This window comes from Gracilinanus agilis, chromosome 2 (assembly GCF_016433145.1).
Source record: "Gracilinanus agilis isolate LMUSP501 chromosome 2, AgileGrace, whole genome shotgun sequence".
NCBI classification, from domain to species: domain Eukaryota; kingdom Metazoa; phylum Chordata; class Mammalia; order Didelphimorphia; family Didelphidae; genus Gracilinanus; species Gracilinanus agilis.
Window position 1 is genome coordinate 34,032,895 of NC_058131.1, and position 18,908 is coordinate 34,051,802.

Below are 18,908 nucleotides of genomic sequence, written 5' to 3' on the forward strand. Positions count from 1 at the left end.
GAAAGAAAGAATATATATATATATATATATACACACACACACACACACATATGTTTATATATTGTCTCCTCAATGGAAAGAGTAGTGGAGTCAGGGGCTCTGGCTTCAAATCCCACCTCAGTCACAACCTGTGTGATGTCTGGCAAGTCACTTAACTTCCTCTATACCTTATTGTCACTTTATTGTTGTTCAGTCTCCTGAATAAGGTAAGGATTTTTCATTTCATTAGAGTGAGCACTCCCCCACTGAGACAGACAGCATTTCCGTGCCTAAACAATAAGACCTTGAGGTTAAATGACTTGCCCAGGGTCACACAGCTAATGCATATCCAGAGTAAGGGTATATAGGGTATTCAGGAAGGACAATCACCTCTATTGTGAGGGCTTGATGGGCCCTTTTCAGAGCTGTTCATCTATCTTTTGCATCTACCTTTCATCCAACTCTCATCTGTGGTTCCAAGAAGCTGCCATGGCCACATCCTCAGAAAACTCTAGGCAAATGGACTAAACCAGGCTGAGGGTAGCCAATGGGCCACAGACCCCTTAATGAGTTAGGGGGGTGTCTACCCCCAGCATGGGAAGACTTCCCTTGGCAGCATGGGTAGATGAGAACAATGTGTTCCAGTAGCTATGAAGCAGATGCTATGGAGTGCTCAGAACTTGGTCAGACATCAAAGACACCGAGGCCATCCACTGCCTCCAGGGTTTGGTCTACAGCACCCCTGGGGTTACAGTAAGAACCTTGCTGGACTTCACTGACTCTGGAAGAGAGGGAAGCCCATGACTTTGAGAGCTCTGTCTCATTTAAACCCAACCCCATGCAAGTCAAGGCAAGACCTTTGCAGTGCCATTGGTCCTCTTTGAAAATGAAGGTCACAGGGGCAGCTGGGTAGCTCAGTGGATTGAGAGCCAGGCCTAGAGATGGGAGGTCCTAGGTTCAAATCTGACCTCAGACACTTCCCAGCTGTGTGACCCTGGGCAAGTCACTTGACCCCCATTGCCTACCTTTACCACTCTTCTGCCTTGGAGCCAATACACAGTATTGACTCCAAGACAGAAGGTAAGGGTTTAAAAATTAAAAAAAAAAAAAAAAGAAAATGAAGGACAAATAACAATCAGGAAGAGGATCCAAGCCCAGGTCTTCCTGGTTCCAAAGTCCTCTTTCCATTATATCCTTGTAGTTTCTCATATATACATACATAAAACATAATAGCCAGAATTGACATCATGCAAGCTTTGCACATGATCTTCACAACAACCCTGGAAAGGAACTCCTGGTATTATTTTAATGCTGTTTTGAGATGGAGAAAATAGTCCATCAGTCACTCGCACAACAAAAAAGCAGAGCAGGGAAGAGATTTAATAATAGCAGTTGACATTTACAGCTTTAAAGCTTGCCAAAAGCTTTACCTAATTGTCTCATTGATCCTTATAAAACCAGTGTAATGGGTAACATGGATATTATTATCACTACCATTTAACAATTGAGGAAACTGAGGTTCAGAAAACTTAAATGACTGGTCCAGGGTCACACAATTAGCAAGTGCTGAAGGCTTTATTCAAATACAGAATGTGGATTTTAGAACTGGAAGAGACATTAGGGGCTTCTTGATCCAATCCCCTTATTTCATAGTGGAGCCAGAGTGAATTGCTATCACTTAGATGCTCTGTGCTTAGATATACCATTTAATTCTAAATCCAGTGCTCCCTTCTCTGTATCATGCAGCCACACACACATCTATATATATATATATGTACACATGCATTTCTCTTGAAGCCAAAGCCAAGCAGACTTTTCTCTACAACACCATAGGGGTAATAGTAAGAATTTAAAAATGACTTTCTCCATTTATCATCAGTCCTTCTCTGTTTCTGCCCTAGTAACAATCATAGACACTAAACTGGGCAAGTATTAAGGGCTTCATCTTAAAAAAAAATAATATATTTTTTCTCATTTACATATAATGACAATTTTTAACATTTTCCAAAATTTTGAGATCCAGATTATCTCTTAAGGTCTCCATCTTGCAGATAAGGAAATATAGTCACAGAGGTAAAGGATAAACCAGAGCTAAATGTGCCTAGTCTCCTGATTCCTGGTTCCCAACACACTGTGCCAGATTCCCCAGATGGGACAGAAAATCAAATAAAGAATTGGGGCACTTTTAAAAATGATTACTTTAAAAAATCAATTTTAAATTTATTAATTATTGACTTTTGTTCCCTTCCATTTCAAACCCCTCTCTGAAAAAAAAAAAAAAGAAAGAAAAGAAAAACCCTTATTACAAAGAAACATAGTTGAGCAAAAAAAAAAAAAAAAAACTCCATATTAGCCATATCTTTACATTTGGTTCTTTATCTATCTGTCAGGAGAATCCACCCTCCTCTAGAATCATGAGATGGAATCATGGAATCACTGCATGGATCAGAGTTATGAAGTCTTTTTAAATTGTTTGTCTTTATACAATGTTATTGTTCTTATAGAAATGATTCTGGTTCTGTTTGCTTCCTTCTGCATCAGTTCATATAAGTCTTCCCAGGTTTCTCTGAAATAATTTCTTCATTTCTAACAGTAAAATAGTATTCCATTACATTCCTATACCATAATTTGTTCAGCCATTCCCCAAATGATGTATATCCTCTTCATTTCTAGGGTTTTGCCACTATGAAAAGTGAGCTATAAATATCTTTATATATGGGTCCTTTTCATTTTTCTTCAATCTCTTCAGGCTATAAGAATGGAAGACTGGACAAGCTGTATCTTAAAAGTCATCTATGCCAATGAGCCTTAGATCTATGTATCCATCGCCAGCCTCTCCTTGAGCTTTAATCCACATTGCCACCCACCATTTGAACATTTCACCATCTTCAATTCAGCATGTCCAAAAGCAGAACTTATCGCCTTTTTCTCCAGATCACTGCCTCCCAGCCTTTCCTATTTCTGTCAAAGGCACCACCATTCTCCGGTCTCTCAGAGTGGTGACCCCACTTTCATAACTCACTCCACATATCCAATCTTGCTGTTTCTACTTCCCCACATTTCTACTCTTACAGTAGCCACTACTTTAGTTCAGGTGAGATCACCTCTCACCTAGACTATTACAGCGGCCTCCTAAGCCATCTCCTTGCCTCAAGTTAGTTTCTCCTCATTCCTATGCACTGTTGTGAAAGTGGTGTTCCTTAGGTATAGATCTAATCATGGCCGAAATGAATGTCCTCCTTATTTCAGCCCCAGGGAATTCCTTCTTTCCTTCAAGACATAGCTCAAGATTCACATTTAGGGCCACTAGGTGACTCAAAGGATAGAGAATCAGACCAGGAATGGGAGGTCCTGGGTTCAAATCTGGCCTCAGAGACTTCCTACTTGTGTGACCCTGGGCAAGTCACTTAACCCCAGTTGCCTAGCCCTTATCATTCTTCTCCCTTGGAACCTATATACAGTATTGATTCTAGGACAGAAGTGAAGAGTTAAAAAAAAATCCGGCCTCAAACACTTCCCAGCTGTGTGACCCTGGGCAAGTCAGTTGACCCCCATTGCCCACCCTTACCACTCTTCCACCTAGGAGCCAATACACAGAAGTTAAGGGTTAAAAAAAAAAAAGAGTTCTACTTTCTGTGTAAAACCTTTCCCACTCTTCCCCCTCCCTAACTTCTAGTACTCTCCCTTCCCACCAATTCTTCTGTATTTATTCTTTTTTATTTATATATATATATACATATATATATATATATATATACACTATATTTATACACGTACTTATTGTCCCTGGTTAGAAAATAAATTTCTTGTTAGCAGAGATCATTTCATTTACTGTATTTGTATCTCCAGCCCCTAGTCCATTGCCTGGCATCCAGTAGGTACATAATAAATCCATGTTAATTGATTGATTTGGTCCAGCCCTAGAATTTGATAGAGGAGACAGCTGAGGCATAGGGACCTTTAGTACCTCTCCAGGCTAAGTGAGTTGTCCTAAGGCATAGAGCCCTTGAGTGGTAGAGCCACAATCAGAACACGGGTCTCTAAAACCTTAATCAGTCTTGCAACACAGAAAACTTCAAGCCTAAGCCCATTTATTACTTAGAGGATGTGGCTGTCTAATGGCTCAGATGCGTCCAACTCTTCATGACCCTACGCACAATCCCAAGGTCTTCTTGACAAAGATACTGGAGTGATTTGTCATTTCCTTCTCCAGTAAATTAAGGCAAACAACAGTTCAGGGACTTGCTGGCCACACAGCTAGTGAGTGTCTGGAGACACTGGCTCAGCAACTAGAGGGTTCAAAGCCCAGCTGAGAGAACAGAAACACAGACAGATACAGATTCAGATACAAAGAAGCAGTCACTCGAGGCCTGAAGTGACTTTTAGTAGCAAAGTCGATCAAGAGGAAGCTGTGGCTGGCAAAAGAGATTCAAGATTCGAGATGCACAACCCTGGGAACCCAGGACAGCAACCCAGCCAGCAGGTGAGCTTTAGGGTACCCAGTGGGGAGCCTTGGGAGAACTCCATAGGAAAGGAAAGTCTGCTGCATCCTGCAATTCCAGAGCTGTGAGTTCCATCATAGTCACATGAATTCCCTAGAATCTCATCCCTCTTCCACATGAATTCTCTCCTGGATCTCCTTCTCCATGACAGTGGCAAACAACCTTGGCAAGCCTGCCTGGCTATTCCGTGCCTTGGTTGACAATAATAATCCCAGACTAGCTAAACAAAATGATCTCTGTGACCACATCTTTTGAGGAAATGTGTACGATTTTGCCATATGAATGGGAAAACTCCCAAAGAAGATTCTCTAAGAGACATTTCTCTTTTCTGAATCAAATGGCTTTTTATACAGGCAACAGACAATGAGCACAGTAGGATTTCTGTCTTCTCTGCACATTGCAGCCTCTGTAAAGATGGCGTTTGCTGGAGAATGGACTTCCTGAAAGTCTGACTTCCTGTTCTCACGCCATCAAAGGAACACGGACACATCCGATATGCCATTCTTCTTCTGAAGAACTCCCCCCTTGTATCTCTCAAATAAAGTCCAAATCCTTTAGCCCGGAACTCTGGACCCCAGCCTCCCTTTCTAACCTTATCTGTACCTTAGAGCAACAACAAAAATAGAAAAGGTGATCTCTGATTTTGCTTTTTGTAATTCAGTTGGGGAGAGAGAACATCCAGACATGGAAAAAAAAATAAAAAAAAGGGAGAGAGACTTGTGGGGAATGCAAACTAACCTATAAACAAGGGCTCACTAACACAGTGATGGTGTGTGTGATCTACTGTTTATAAAGGCTAGATAGATAGGATGGGAAGTAGAATAAAGAACTATCTCTATAGAAATTCAATGTCTACTACCTAGCTGTGTGACCCTGGAGAAGTCACTTAATACCCTTTGCCAAGTCCTTCTCACTCTTCTGCCTTATAACCAATATACAGTATTGATTCTAAGACAGAATGTAAGAGTTAAAAAAAAAAAAAAAGATAATGTCCAGTTTGGGGGAAGATGTGTTACCCTGGTTATATATCTAGAGTATAATCATCAACTCTTGGTGTCACATTTTAGAAGGGATATTTAACAGCTGAGAGATAGTGTGGTAATGGACTTACCAAGTTTGCTCCTTTCCATTTTTTATCAAATCCACTATTTGGGAGTAAGAAGCAGTGAATTTGGTGGCTAGGAAGCTAACCTTAAAACCAGGAAGACCTGAATTTGAGTTCTACCATTAACACATAAGGGCTATGTTGCTTACCTTTCAGTGTAATAAGCAACTCTCTAAACCTATAAGTCCCACCTGTACCAGTAGAAAGTTTCCTCATTTGGAAATGTCTTATGCCAGTGAAATCCCAGATCTAGTCCCTATCCCTATGTCTTCTCCTTGGGCAAGATTTCCCTCTTCTCTTCTAAGCTATTTAGGTTCTTTCCAATATTTTTCATGTGAATGTTAAATTCTATTTCTGATTTCTTGCCTTATTTCTTTCAACACTTTCAGAATACCAACCTATTCTTTTCTCTGAGGCTTTACTTATACATGTTATAAAGTTATGCCCTTAATCCAGGTTTATATCTTAAGTTCTTTCTAACCCACTGTATTTCTTCATTGTATTCAGAGCTTTCTTCTGTTGACTCATTATTGCCAACCTCAGTATCTGTGTAAAAATGTTGTTCTAGGGTCAGACTTTTTCTCCTCTCATACTCATGGATAAAATGCACAGATCCTCTTTGATCCTCCCCCTTCAGTAGTCTGAATGACATTCCCCTTGCATTTCTAGATGGGATAGCCATGACAAGACCCTGCCCACTATCACAATCTCTGGTTTCTGCTTCTACTTTCTGATGGCCTAATATAAGTGCTAACCTTGGCACTATCTCTATCTCCTTCCTCTTACAATAGTCCTCAAAGAGGCATCAACTCCATCCCCTGATATGGTCCTGACAACCCCCCCAAAGGAGATCTTACTGGTCTCGGTCCTTCTGAAAGGTCCTCTGATATTTAATTTGAGGACATTCATTAGCCCTGTCTGTTTCCTTTGAGAAAAGGATGGCTTCAGATCTCTTGAAGGATCCCGGACCCAGTCTCCCTTTTTGGTAGCCTATTGAGAGCTAGTTCTATCCCCAGCTAGATCCCTCTGGATATAGGTCCAGTTTGCCAGAGTTCTGTAATAATAAAGAGAGCCAATAACCAATGTTTGATTGAAGGGAGATAGAGAAAGTCTATGTAGGCTAGTCTCTCTTCCAGCTTTCCCCTGGGGCCGAATATACACTGGGAGACTTTAAGGAGGTGTCACCCTGAAATTAGATGACCTGGATGGTCATGCCACTCCTCAGGAGTTGGGGACGAGGTTTCCCTATAAGACGAGGTATGTGGTACCCCAATCTGATTCTGAAAAAGGATGGGGTTCACACAAACCTCCCCCCATCAGTTAAATTCACAGCAGGTGGTCGGGCTTCAAGATGGAGGCAGCCAGACCAATCTGTGGTTCCCCTCTCCCTTGTTGTTTCTCAGGTACTCTGGAAAGCTATCCGTCTGATGAATGGCTTTTATTATTTGCAATTTAGAGGTTGGGCAAAGGGGTGAAGAGCAGAGGGATTCGGGTTGCCGTCTTCTCTGTTTCTATGGGGCCTGTCACTCAGGTGAGAACCTTTGGGGTTCCCACTCCCATGCTTCTTATCCCCCCCTTCTCCTTCTGATTCTATTTCTATCCCTTTCTATAATTGTAAGTTTTGTCTGAAAGGGGGTCCCTCAGCAAGGTTGGGTAATGGGAGAAGGAAACTAAGAGATTGCTCCCAAAATAGAGTCCAAAAACTTAGCTAACTTGATGGTTGAAGTCTTGATGGGTGAAATGCAATGGAATGGCAGATCAGGGAATCAGGGCTTCAATTTCCACTAGAAGATCCTTAGGAAGCCCTCAGGACTGGATTCCCAAGCTAGGATGTCCTCCTCCTCTCTCCTCACAGTCCTCCCCCAAAGTTCTCTCCTCCCCTTCTCTCGGAGAAATATCCAGAATTCTCCCTGGTCTCTCAACTGTCAGTAATTCTCACCAACTGTCTCTGGCTCCTTTTGTCCCATCCCCCTTGCACAAATCCCATCCTTACAGTTCGTAATGACTTCTTTGCTCTCTCTGAGCTCCTGCAAATTTCTGTATCTGTATGTGTGTGTGTGTGTTGTGTACAAATGCATGAACTTGTGCAGCCCAAATAAGGGAGTTTCTCTATTGCCCTTTTTGATCTTTTTAGGCTCCTTTAAGAGCTTTCATGTCACCATTTTAACCAGAAGACTAATAACTCATGGGCATACATCTTCTAGCCCACTGGTCTCTAAGGCAACATGCCTAGGGGTGGGGTTACATAAATAATACCAGTACTTAGTTTTAGAAATGTGTTTTTCATCATACTAAAGAAGGACCCTTCCATGCCTCTGACTTGGAACATAAATGAGGGTAATATTTGTCAAAGACTTTTCAGTATGTATTTAAATAACCACGTGGTTATTTTTTTTTTTTGCTTTGTATGATTAATTATGCTCATTGTTTCCCTAATGGGAAAGAGCAATTAATTTGAAATGAGAAGACATGGGTTCAAACCCTACCTCCACTACTCATGTAGTGATAATTCTTTTATGACCTTGAGAATTCAGCTTCTCCTCATGTAAAATGAAGGGACTGAATTAGATTATTTCTAATATCCCTTCTAGCTCTAAATCTTTAATCCTATGATCTATGAGCCCTCTTTAGAACTCTAGTATGATTCTGACCTGGTCATAGTAAATTATTTTCTGAATATGCTATTGTGTTCTCCTTGAAATGATCTTTAAAAAGCTAGCCTCGGTGTCCATTTGTGAAATTGATCTACTGTTTTCTTTCTCTGCTCTGTCTCTCTCTGGTTTGTGTACCAGGATCACATTTGTCACTTTTCTGCCCTTGCCCAAGACATCCCTCATTTTTAGAATTGGGCTTCCTCCTCACCCCTGCCTCTCAGAATCCTCATCTGCCTTAGTTCAGGCACCATCTCTTCCATGAAGCCTTCCCCAATCTCTCTGTTGTCAGTGCTGTCTCCTTTTGATTCACCTCAATGTACTCATCTGTGTACATGTTATCCTCCAGGAGAAGGTGATCTCCTTGTGATATAGGCAAAATATAGAAAACAACATACATAGTGACTTCCACAATGTAATGATTAACAACAATCCAAACAAAAAGAAATGGCATGTAATTAAAGTGACCAAACTTGGCCCCAAGAAGGAGTGAAGAAGTGAACTTTTCCCTGTTCTTTGAAGGCAACATTAAGCACTGTGTATACTGATAGCTACTGGCTTGTTGGTTGATTTTGCTGAACTGCTTTTCCTTTTCTTTCTTATCCTTTGTTACAAGATGATATAAAAACAAAGCATCAATAATAATGATAATGATGATAGCTAACATTTAAAAAGTGCTGGGGGCCCTGTGCTAAGAGCTTTACAAATATTGTCTCATTTGTTTTGATGCTCACAACAACCCTGGAAAATAGGTGTTATTTTCCCCTACTCATTAGGATATTATTAGCCCCACTTTTACAGAGTTAAATGACTTGCCATGATAAAATCAGTTTTTAAAAAAACAGAATATAATCTCCTTCAAGGCTGGGAATATTTTATTTTATCTTTGTATCCCTACTGCCTGGTACAGGGTCTTGAACATGGTAGTTGCATAATAAATAAAGGTGAATTGAAGGAGAAAAAGAGGGGAAAACCCCTATAATTTTAATGTGATAGTCACTCTTAATAAATTGAAGGGGGAAGGGGTAAACATTTACTAAACACTTACTATTGCAATAATTAAACTTTGGGTCACTGAGAGGCGACATAAAACCAAGCAACATTAATGGAGAGGGAAATTTTCTTCCAACACTATGTGCAAGATAGTTTACAAAATATATTTTCAGTTGATCCTCACAACAGTTCTTGGAGGTAGGTCCTATTGTCATCCCCATTTTACAGTTGAGGAAACTGAGGCAGAAAACACTAAAGTGATTGCCAGGACTGAGCAGTCAGTAAGTTTCTGAAGTTATATTTGAACTGAGGCATTCCTGACTCTAAGAAAAGTGCTCTCTCTATACACCAAACCACCTCACATCTCTCTTATTTCTCCGGGATGGATAGATACTCCCTCTTCCAACATAAATAAAACGTCTTCCAAAACCCTTAGTAAAATGATCTTTCAGGAGATGCTTCATCCAAAACAGTGAATCACCTGCCAGTTAACTTGCTGGTGAAGAGCATCTCCAAACCTCCTGGTTCTCAGAAGACAGATACAAAGTTCATTGCCAGGAAGCCTTTCCTGCTTGGTGGGACCTGCTAGAGCAGGCCCAGTTGTCAGGAATGCAGAGTCATCTGCATATCACCAGGAGGCATCAGGGTAGGACTTCAGTGGAGGGAATCATTAATAGAATTTTGTAAAAACAATGACACTAGAGGGGTTAGACCTGTGATTTCTTTGGTATAGAAAACTTGGGAGATGAAGAAATTCCCTCCTCTGGAGCAGATCAAAATTGCTAATGATAATAATGATAGCTAACATTCATATAATGTCCTTCTGTAGATGAGGCATTATGCTGAGCATTTCCCAAATATTATCTTGTTTAAGAGGCACAACAACCCTGGGAGGTAGGGGCTCTTATGATCCCCATTTTACAGATATGGAAACTGAGGCAGAGGTTAAGCGACTTGCCCAAAGTCACATAGATAGGAAATACCTGAGCCCGAATTTGAACTCAGCTCATCCTGACTCCAGGGCCAGTGATCACTCTATCTACCTTTCCACTTAGGTGCTAAATAATCTCCTTCAAGGCTGGGAATATTTTATTTTATCTTTGTATCCCTACTACCTGGTACAGGGTCTTGAACATGGTAGTTGGTTGTCGTTCAGTCATTCAGTCATGATTGACTCTTCATGACCCTACAGATTATAGCAGTGATGGCGAACCTTTTAGAGACCAAGTGCCCAAACTACAACCCTCACCCCACCATGTGAGCCACCCCATACCCCAGACAGGAAAGGGAGGAAGCATTCTCATTGGGCTGCTGGGCAGAGGAGTGGGTGATGAGAGAAATGTCCTCAGGCTCATGTGGAGAGGGGAAGGGGAGTCCCACCTCTGGTAGGCATACCATAGGTTTGCCAATCCCGGATTATAGCAAGCCAGGTCCTTCTATCCTCCACTATGAAATCTGTCCTTTCTTTGAAAGATATAGTCTTACTATTTACTGTCTTGGGGAGGGGAGATCAGTCCATACTCTGTATATAAAGAGTTGTTATTTGTTCCTGGAAGAAACAGAACCAAATGTACTCTTTGCAAATGTGCTTCTCAACAGATAAAAGCTGTAAAGGAAACACAAAACGGCAGGTCAGCTTTGAAAGTGATATGTTGGAATTTATTGGATATGGGGAAGGGAGAAAGAGACTATTTAAATCACAAAATGTTAGAAAAGAATTATCAAAAATTGTTTCTATATAAAATTGAAAACCATTTTTTTTAATAAAAAGAAATTTATAGTTTTAGAGAATTTCCTACAGCACATGGACAGGCACCAACAGTTAGAGAATCTTTGTGTGTGCTCTGAAGTGAAGAGCAGGACCCCTTCCAGGATACCAACATGGACGTCTGGAGTTGAGCTTACCCAATCTGCTAGCCACTCTCCTGGCCTTATTCAACAAAGAGGGTAAGGCTCTGGAGGGCTCCTTTGCTCACTTGCCTATTTCTTTGTCTTCCGCCTGTTTAGGGTGAACCGTAGGGAAGGAGGTGTCCAGCACCTAGTGGTTCTCAGAGGATGGAGGAGCTATTTTCTAGTTTTTCCACTCTTTGGATGGCTGTGTTCTCTTCTCAGTTGTGGTTAATGTGGCTATCCTGCCTCCTTTGTACTTGCTCCCAGGACTGGACCCTTGTTGATCAAGCCTCCAGTATAAGCAAAATGTATGATAGTTCTCTCTTCACGTGAATGTGGGCTACCAAAAAGAACAGAAGATAGATCATCTCATTTACAAGTGTAGAGCAAGAGAGACTTCTTTAAATTTAAATTTAAATTTTTAAAAATTTGAATTTAATCAATAGAAAACAATTAGCACTTCCATATACAAAGTAGGACATAAAAAGAGAATTGCATATAAACTAATGAACCTCTATTCCATGCAACTTGGGTTATTTTTGTCTGTTTTTAACATATCCAATAAATTCCAACACATCACTTTCAAAGCTGACCTGCCGTTTTGTATTTCCTTCACAGCTTCTGTCTTCTGAGCAGGAGGATTTTGCAATAACCTGCAAAGAGTACATTTGGTTCTGTTTCTTCCAAGAATAATAAACAGCTCTCAATACACAGAGTATGGACTGATCTCCCTCAAGAGATAAAAGCTTTTCAACCCTGCTCACTCTGTTCTGTCCTACACTGTTTGCGGGTAGAGAGATGGCAACCAGATTATAAACCCTGTGCAGCCTTTGTCCTTTCTTCTCTATTTTCTGGTCCCTCTCAGAGTGCTCCCAACATGCCCCAAAGCCTTTCAAGTTCTCTGCTAGCACACAGTTCTTACACCAAGTCCCAGACTGACAGTCACATTCTCCCTCTCCAGTTTCCCTGGCTCCCACTTCCAGAGGACACACAGACCATCCAATTTCTCCGGATTTCACTCTAGGCTTCCAAACTGCTGATCAAGTTAACCCAGCCTTGAGGCTCCTTCTTTGGGCAGCCTCAGTCCCACCCCCTTCCAGAGGGGTGTTGAACAGCTGGCTCTGGATTTCCTGCTGCCAGGCCTATAGGGATAGCAGGGTTTGGAGAAGAAATTAGGTACGATGGGTCTCTAGGTTATCATCAGTCTCTGTTTTCCTCTTTCAGTCTCATAAAGTCTCATGCTGCTCATGACACTTCTGATACCAAGACTAGTTAGTTAATCAATCAAAAATCATTTATTTAGTGTCTGTATTAAGTGCCTACTATGTGCCAGGCTAAGGGGCAAACAGTCCTCAAGCAGCTTGTATTCCATGCAGAAGGCAACATATACATATATTTGTTGTTCAGTCATTTCAAACACGTCTGACTCTTGGTGATCCCATTTGGGCCACTGAAATGATTTGTCATGTCCTTTTCCTGCTCATTTTATAGATGAAGAAACTGAGGCAAACAGGGTTAAGTAACTTGCCCGGGATCACAAAGCTAGTAAGAGTCTGAGAGTGGATTTGAACTCATGAAACATGGGTCTTCCTAATTCCAAGCCTAGTATCCTATTCACTGTGCCACCTAGCTATCCCCATATGCATAAGTAGGTAGATACAAAATAGATAAGGTAACTAGGTGACAAAATGGATAGAGCACAAAGCCTGGAGTCAGGATGATCTGAGTTCAAATCTAGCATTAGACACTTACTAGCTGTGTGACCCTGAGCAGGACACTTAACCCTATCTGCCTCAGTTCCTCATCTGTCAAATGACCTGGAGAAGGAAATGGCAAACCACTGGTTCAGTGAATGGAGAGCCGGTCTAGAGATGAGAAGACATGGGTTCAAATCTGGCCTCAGACAACCTCCTAGCTGTGTGACCCTGGGCAAGTCATTTAACCCCTATTGCCTAGCCCTTATTGCTCTTCTGCCTTAGAACCAAAGTATTTATGCTAAGGTGGAAGGTAAGGGTTTTTTAAAAAAATTGAAAAACAACAAAATAGAAAGTGATATAGGGGACAGGTATGGGTCACTAGCAGTTAGAGAACTGGGAAAGGCCCCACTAGAGAAGAGAGGGAGAAGAGGAAGGAAAGAAAAGAAAAAGTCAGGTAGCTCAGAGGTGCAGGTGAATCATTGCTGGATTTAGAGCCAAAGGACTTGGATCAGTCTGAAGCCATTGTGAGGAGTCCCAGAGGCTGGTGAGGCCTCCAGAGGAAGGAGCCGGTGTCACAGGAAGAGGATGGGGGGCTCTGTCGGGGATCCAGGCCACAGGAAATGCGGGAGTAAAGGACTCCCACAGGCCCAGGAAAATCTTGGAGGTAGGACAGCATCAGCGTGAATGAGACAGGCGAGAGATAGTTTGAATATCAGCCAAAATCTTGGCATGGAAATTCATTCTCACCATACGTCTTTTCTTAGAGACAATATGTTAGGTGTGTTTGATGTATTGTGATGGGAAAGTACAGGCTTTTTCATGAGAGACAATTTCTCGATATTTCATTCGTTCTTTTATGTGTACTGTACCAAATCAGGGAGGGGGGAAACTTGGAGACTGCTCTGGCCTATTTTTGCAGGCACCTGTGTATGGGAACTTAAGTTAAAGTTTTAAAATCTTTAACATTAACTCACTATTTGCTGGTTTGTTGTGAAGTAACTTCTAGGGGAATTTCTGTATTACTGAATGTAAAGGCGGGAATTTCCTAGGAGTATGTACGGGGCTTGTAAGGGCTCTAATAATAGCCTATAATGGTCCTCTATATGTTCCTGGGGCTGAATAGAGATATTGATTATAGTAATTCTAATAAAAGGGAATGCTAGTGAGAAAAGAGTCACATAGGGGAATCTGAGTGGAATTACCATCCTTATGTCACCTGCTATGCAGGGTTCTAGAACTTGTGCGAGCTGTGTGAACATCATGAGCTTTGATGGCTTCCCGCATTTCTCATAAGTTCTTTCTCATAAGCCCCTCAGAATTGTCCTGGATCATTGCATTGCTGCTAGTAGTGAAGTCCATTACATTCAGTTTTACCACAGTGTATCCATCTCTGTGTACAATGTTCTCCTGGTTCTTCTCCTTTTACTCTGTATCAGTTCTTGGAGGTTGTTCCAGTCCACATGGAATTTCTGCAGTTCATTATTCCTTTCAGCACAATAATATTTCATCACCATCAGATACCACAATTTGTTCAGCCATTCCCCAGTCAACGGGCATCCCCTCATCTTCCAATTTTTTGCCATCACAAAGAGCGCAGCTATAAATATTTTTGTACAAGTCTTTCCCCTTATAATCTCTTTGGGGTATAAACCCAGTGGTGGTATGGCTGGATCAAAAGGCAGATATGTTAACCTAAAGACATCCATGTAATTCATTCTATTAGCTCTAATTGGTGGTTTCTTCTTTTACAACACAAATCACAATATTTCAGAATCATTGAATTACTAGAATTAAAAGAGATATTTATAATCTCTTAGACCCAATTCAAGATGAAAGGAATCCTTTCAGCAATACCTGAATGAAAGGTGGTCATCAAGCCCCATTTTGAAGTCTCATCCTCCCCCTCCATACACATACAATAGGAACAAACCACCACTTCCCATGACTAACCAATTTTTCCTCTTGTCAAGTTTCAATTGGACACTTCACAACTTCTTGCTACTTCTTAAACATGCCTATAATTCTACTTGAGTCAGAACTGTTTCTCAGATACTGTACCATTGACAAGGAATAGAGAACTTTCCAAATAACAATCAATTTTCCACAATGTTTATGAGCAGTGGCTTATTTTTTAAAGGAAGTTAACATGCTATTTGGGATGGTAATTATTCAGTCGCATCAGTTGTAATCCCCTATGAGATTAAAAAAAAAATACAACAACAACCTCAAAACTACCAGTAGTTCTAGAAGGAAAATAGAATAAAAAATATTTGATTCAAAGGACTTGGATCAGAATCGTGTTTCTGCTACTGCTTGTGTAACCTTAGGCAAGTCCCTTCATCAGTAAGTCAGTAAACAAGAATTTATTAAGTACTGAATATGTGTCAGGCACTGTGCTAAGCACTGGGTTAGATACAAAGACAAGCAAGGAGTTCACAATTTAATAACTTTCCTGGGCTTCAGCTTCCTTGTGTGTAAAATGTGATTAAAGTTGATGATCTTTAAGGCTCCTTCCTGCTCTTGATCCAGAATCCTACCATAAATAGTATGCTCCATTAAAGAGTAAGACAGAGAAAAATGGTCTCAGGTACCCCTCTGCTGGGGTCTTGTGGCTTAGATCACCTTGAATTCTTATACATGGAGGTAGAGGCTGTAAGGGCATCCTTTAGACAACTTGTAACCATCTTAGCCCTCTCCTCAGCCCAAAGTTCACTCAGACACTGACTCAATTCTTAGAAACTCTGCCAGAAACATAAATTTAGAACCTGAAAGGATCTCAGAGGTCATCTAAGTCCAAGCCTCTCATTTTTCAAGTTAGGATGCCAAGGCTAAGTAACACGTTCAAAGTGACACAGGTAGCAAGTAAAAGAGCTGGAATTTGAACAAATAATCTCTAACTCCAGATCAAACCTACTTTCACTTGGCACCATGGCATCATGGTAAATAACAGGGTCCACAAACTGAGGAAGAGGTTGGGGAAAGCTCCTGCCATGTTCTTCTCCATTTCGGAGACGTCCACACGTTCTTGGAATGTTGAGAACTTGAAGTAGCACAGTACAAGATATCTCTCTAGCAGCCAGCATGAAGGAGACCAGCCCTCCGATACCCATCAGAGACTCTGTAACTGCCTAAAGTCTTACTGGCTCAGATTCCTACAGGGCACTGCAGATGGGATCCCTGGGGAGGAGGTAGTGAAAACACCTAAACATCAGCCACTTATGCCCAAGAAGCTACAGGGAAGTGGGAGGGAGAGACTATTTGCTAATGGTTCAGGACCCAATGGGAATCAAGGGACCTCAGAAGCAACACTAGGAATTCTCCATCTAGAGTAGAAAAGAGTCAGGAGGGACCTGATAGCTTCCTTCAAGTGCATGGAAGAAGGATGAAACTTATTCTGTTTGACCCCACAGGAAAGAACTAAGAAAAAAGTAAGAAATTACAAAGGCAATTTTAGGATAAATAGATGGATGGAAATATAGATAAATAGATGGGTAGGTGGATAGATAGATAGATGAATGGATAGATAGACAAACAGATAGACAGATAGATAGACATACAGATAGACAGACAGATAAATAGATAGTTAGACAGAGATAGATAGATAGATAGATTGATTGATTGACAGACAGAACATTAAGTGTTTGCTATGAGACAAATATAACCAAAAAAAGAGTAGTCACTGCCCTACAGGAAATTACATCCTATTGGGGACAGCCAAACACAAATGAAGCTGGAAGGGGGTAGGGTGGGAAGAGAGGCATGGATAATACCAAAGGAGATAGAGAAACCAGTGAAGAGTGGAGGCAGGAGTGAAGTGAAGTGAACATGGCCTGAGAACCTCATGAAATATAGTCTCAGTCACATATTTGCCAATCAGAGAAGAGAGCTGCAGGGTAGAGACATTTCTAGGGAAAAGCTGGGAGGTGAAGAAGTCAGGAATTGGTCAGTAAAACTTCCTAACAAAGAGATGTCCCAGTTCAAAATGGGCACTTCAGGGGATGGGTTCTTTCTCTTTGAATGTCTTTAAGGAGAAGCCAGATGACTTGCAGCTGGGTATTGATGGCGGGAAGTCTTTATCTGTTCATCTTTCATTTTTGAGGGGGACCAATGACATCATGGAGTGATAACTTTACCTGCCAGTGTATTGAATTTAAGCGAGGCAGTTACACAAAGTCATCAGCTTCACCTCTCTTCCAGAGTCATCCAAGTCTAATAATAGGAAAAAAAGTTAAGTTGACTGGTGATGATCCAGGATGTAGTGAATGACCTTGGCATCTTTGATATCTGACCAAGCTCTAAGCCAGGGGTCGGCAACCTTTTTGGCTGAGAGAGCCATAAATGCCACATTTTTTAAAATGTAATTTTGTGAGAGCTGCACAGTGCTCACAGTGTGTGCTCCTGTAACAGCGCCTGAAAAAAAATGGACTTTATGGCTCCTGCAGAAAGAGCCATATGTTGCCAACCTCTGCTCTAAGCACTCCATAGCATTTGCTTCACCTACTATCATGGTCATTGGAACAGATTGTTCTCATCAACCCATTCTACCAGGGGAAATCTTCACATGTTTGGGGTAGACACCTCCCCCAAATTCACTGAAGGATCTGAGTCTAGATGGCTACCCTCAACCTGGTTTAGCACATTTGCCTAGATGGTTTTAGGGATGTATGGCCATTGTATATGCTACAGTTTCTTAGAGCCACAAGTGATTGAGTCAGAACACCAAAAGTGGATGAGAAGCCCTGGAAAGGGCTTGGCAGTCCTCATACCAGTTTCTAGTCCTCCCTGAACATCCCAGGAAGTATCTATATGTATATTGAAGTCCTCAGGTATGAGAGGATAGAGTTGGAGAGGAGAAAACGACTGTGAAATTCTGTGGTGTTAAAACAAACAAAAAAAAAGCTCAATAATTTATTTTTAAAATATTTAAATTATTTAAACCATTTCCCCAGAAGTGAAATGGGCTGCCTCTAAAGGCAACAGAATACTGATGAAAGGTCTTTTTCTAGGATCCTATGATTCCTTTGATGATGTCACTCCTCAGTGATCCCATCATGCTCTTCCTCTAGTTTGCCACAAGGGGGCATGCTGCTTTCTCTTCTTTCTTGCATTCTCTTGACTCTGAGTCCATTCTCAGCTGACTTTTGCTCTTAACAGGTGACTGGTCCTTTTTTTTCCTAGATCATGCATTTCTTTATGGTTTATAGAATGATTCTTTATGGTTAGCAACCTTTTTGGGGAATAAAGATACTTTATTTTACCAGTTACATGTAATAACAATTTCCACATCAATTTTTTGAAGTTATATGATCCAAATTGTCTCCCTCCCTTCCTCCCCTCCCCCTTCCTGGAGATGCTAAGCAATTCTATCTGGATTATACATGTATTATCATGCAAAGCATACTTGCATATTGGTCATTTCTATAAGATAATAATCATATAAAACCAAAATCCAAAAATAAAAACCCATAATAAACTAAAGTGAAAAAATTATATGCTTCCACCTGCATTCCTTCACCAACACCTTCTCTGGAGGTGGATAGCATTCTTTGAAATAAGTCCTTAAGAATTGTCCTGAATCATCGTATTGGTGAAAGTAGTCCACAATTGATTATCCCACAATATTGCTGTTACTGTGTACAATGTTTTCCTGGTTTTGCTTATTTCTCTTTGCATCAGTTCATGCAGGTCTTTCCAGCTCTTTCTGAAATCATCCTGTTCAAAGGATACATGTATAACCTAGTAGAATTGCTCCTCAGCTCCAGGAGGGGGTAGGGAAGCTGGGAGGGAAAGAACATGAATCATGTAACCATGGAAAAATATTCTTAATTAATTTGTAAAAAGAAATCATCCTGTTCATCATTTCTTACAGCACAATAGTATTCCATCAGCATCCTATACCACCATTTGTTCGGCTATTTCCCAATTGATGAACATCCCCTTAGTTTCCAATTTATGGGATAAATATTTTTGTACAAGTAGATCCTTCCCCCCCACCAGTTTAAAAAATCTCTTTGGGATACAGACCTAGGAGGGGTATTACTGGAACAAAGGGTATGCACTGTTTTATAACCCTTTGGGCATAGTTCGGTTG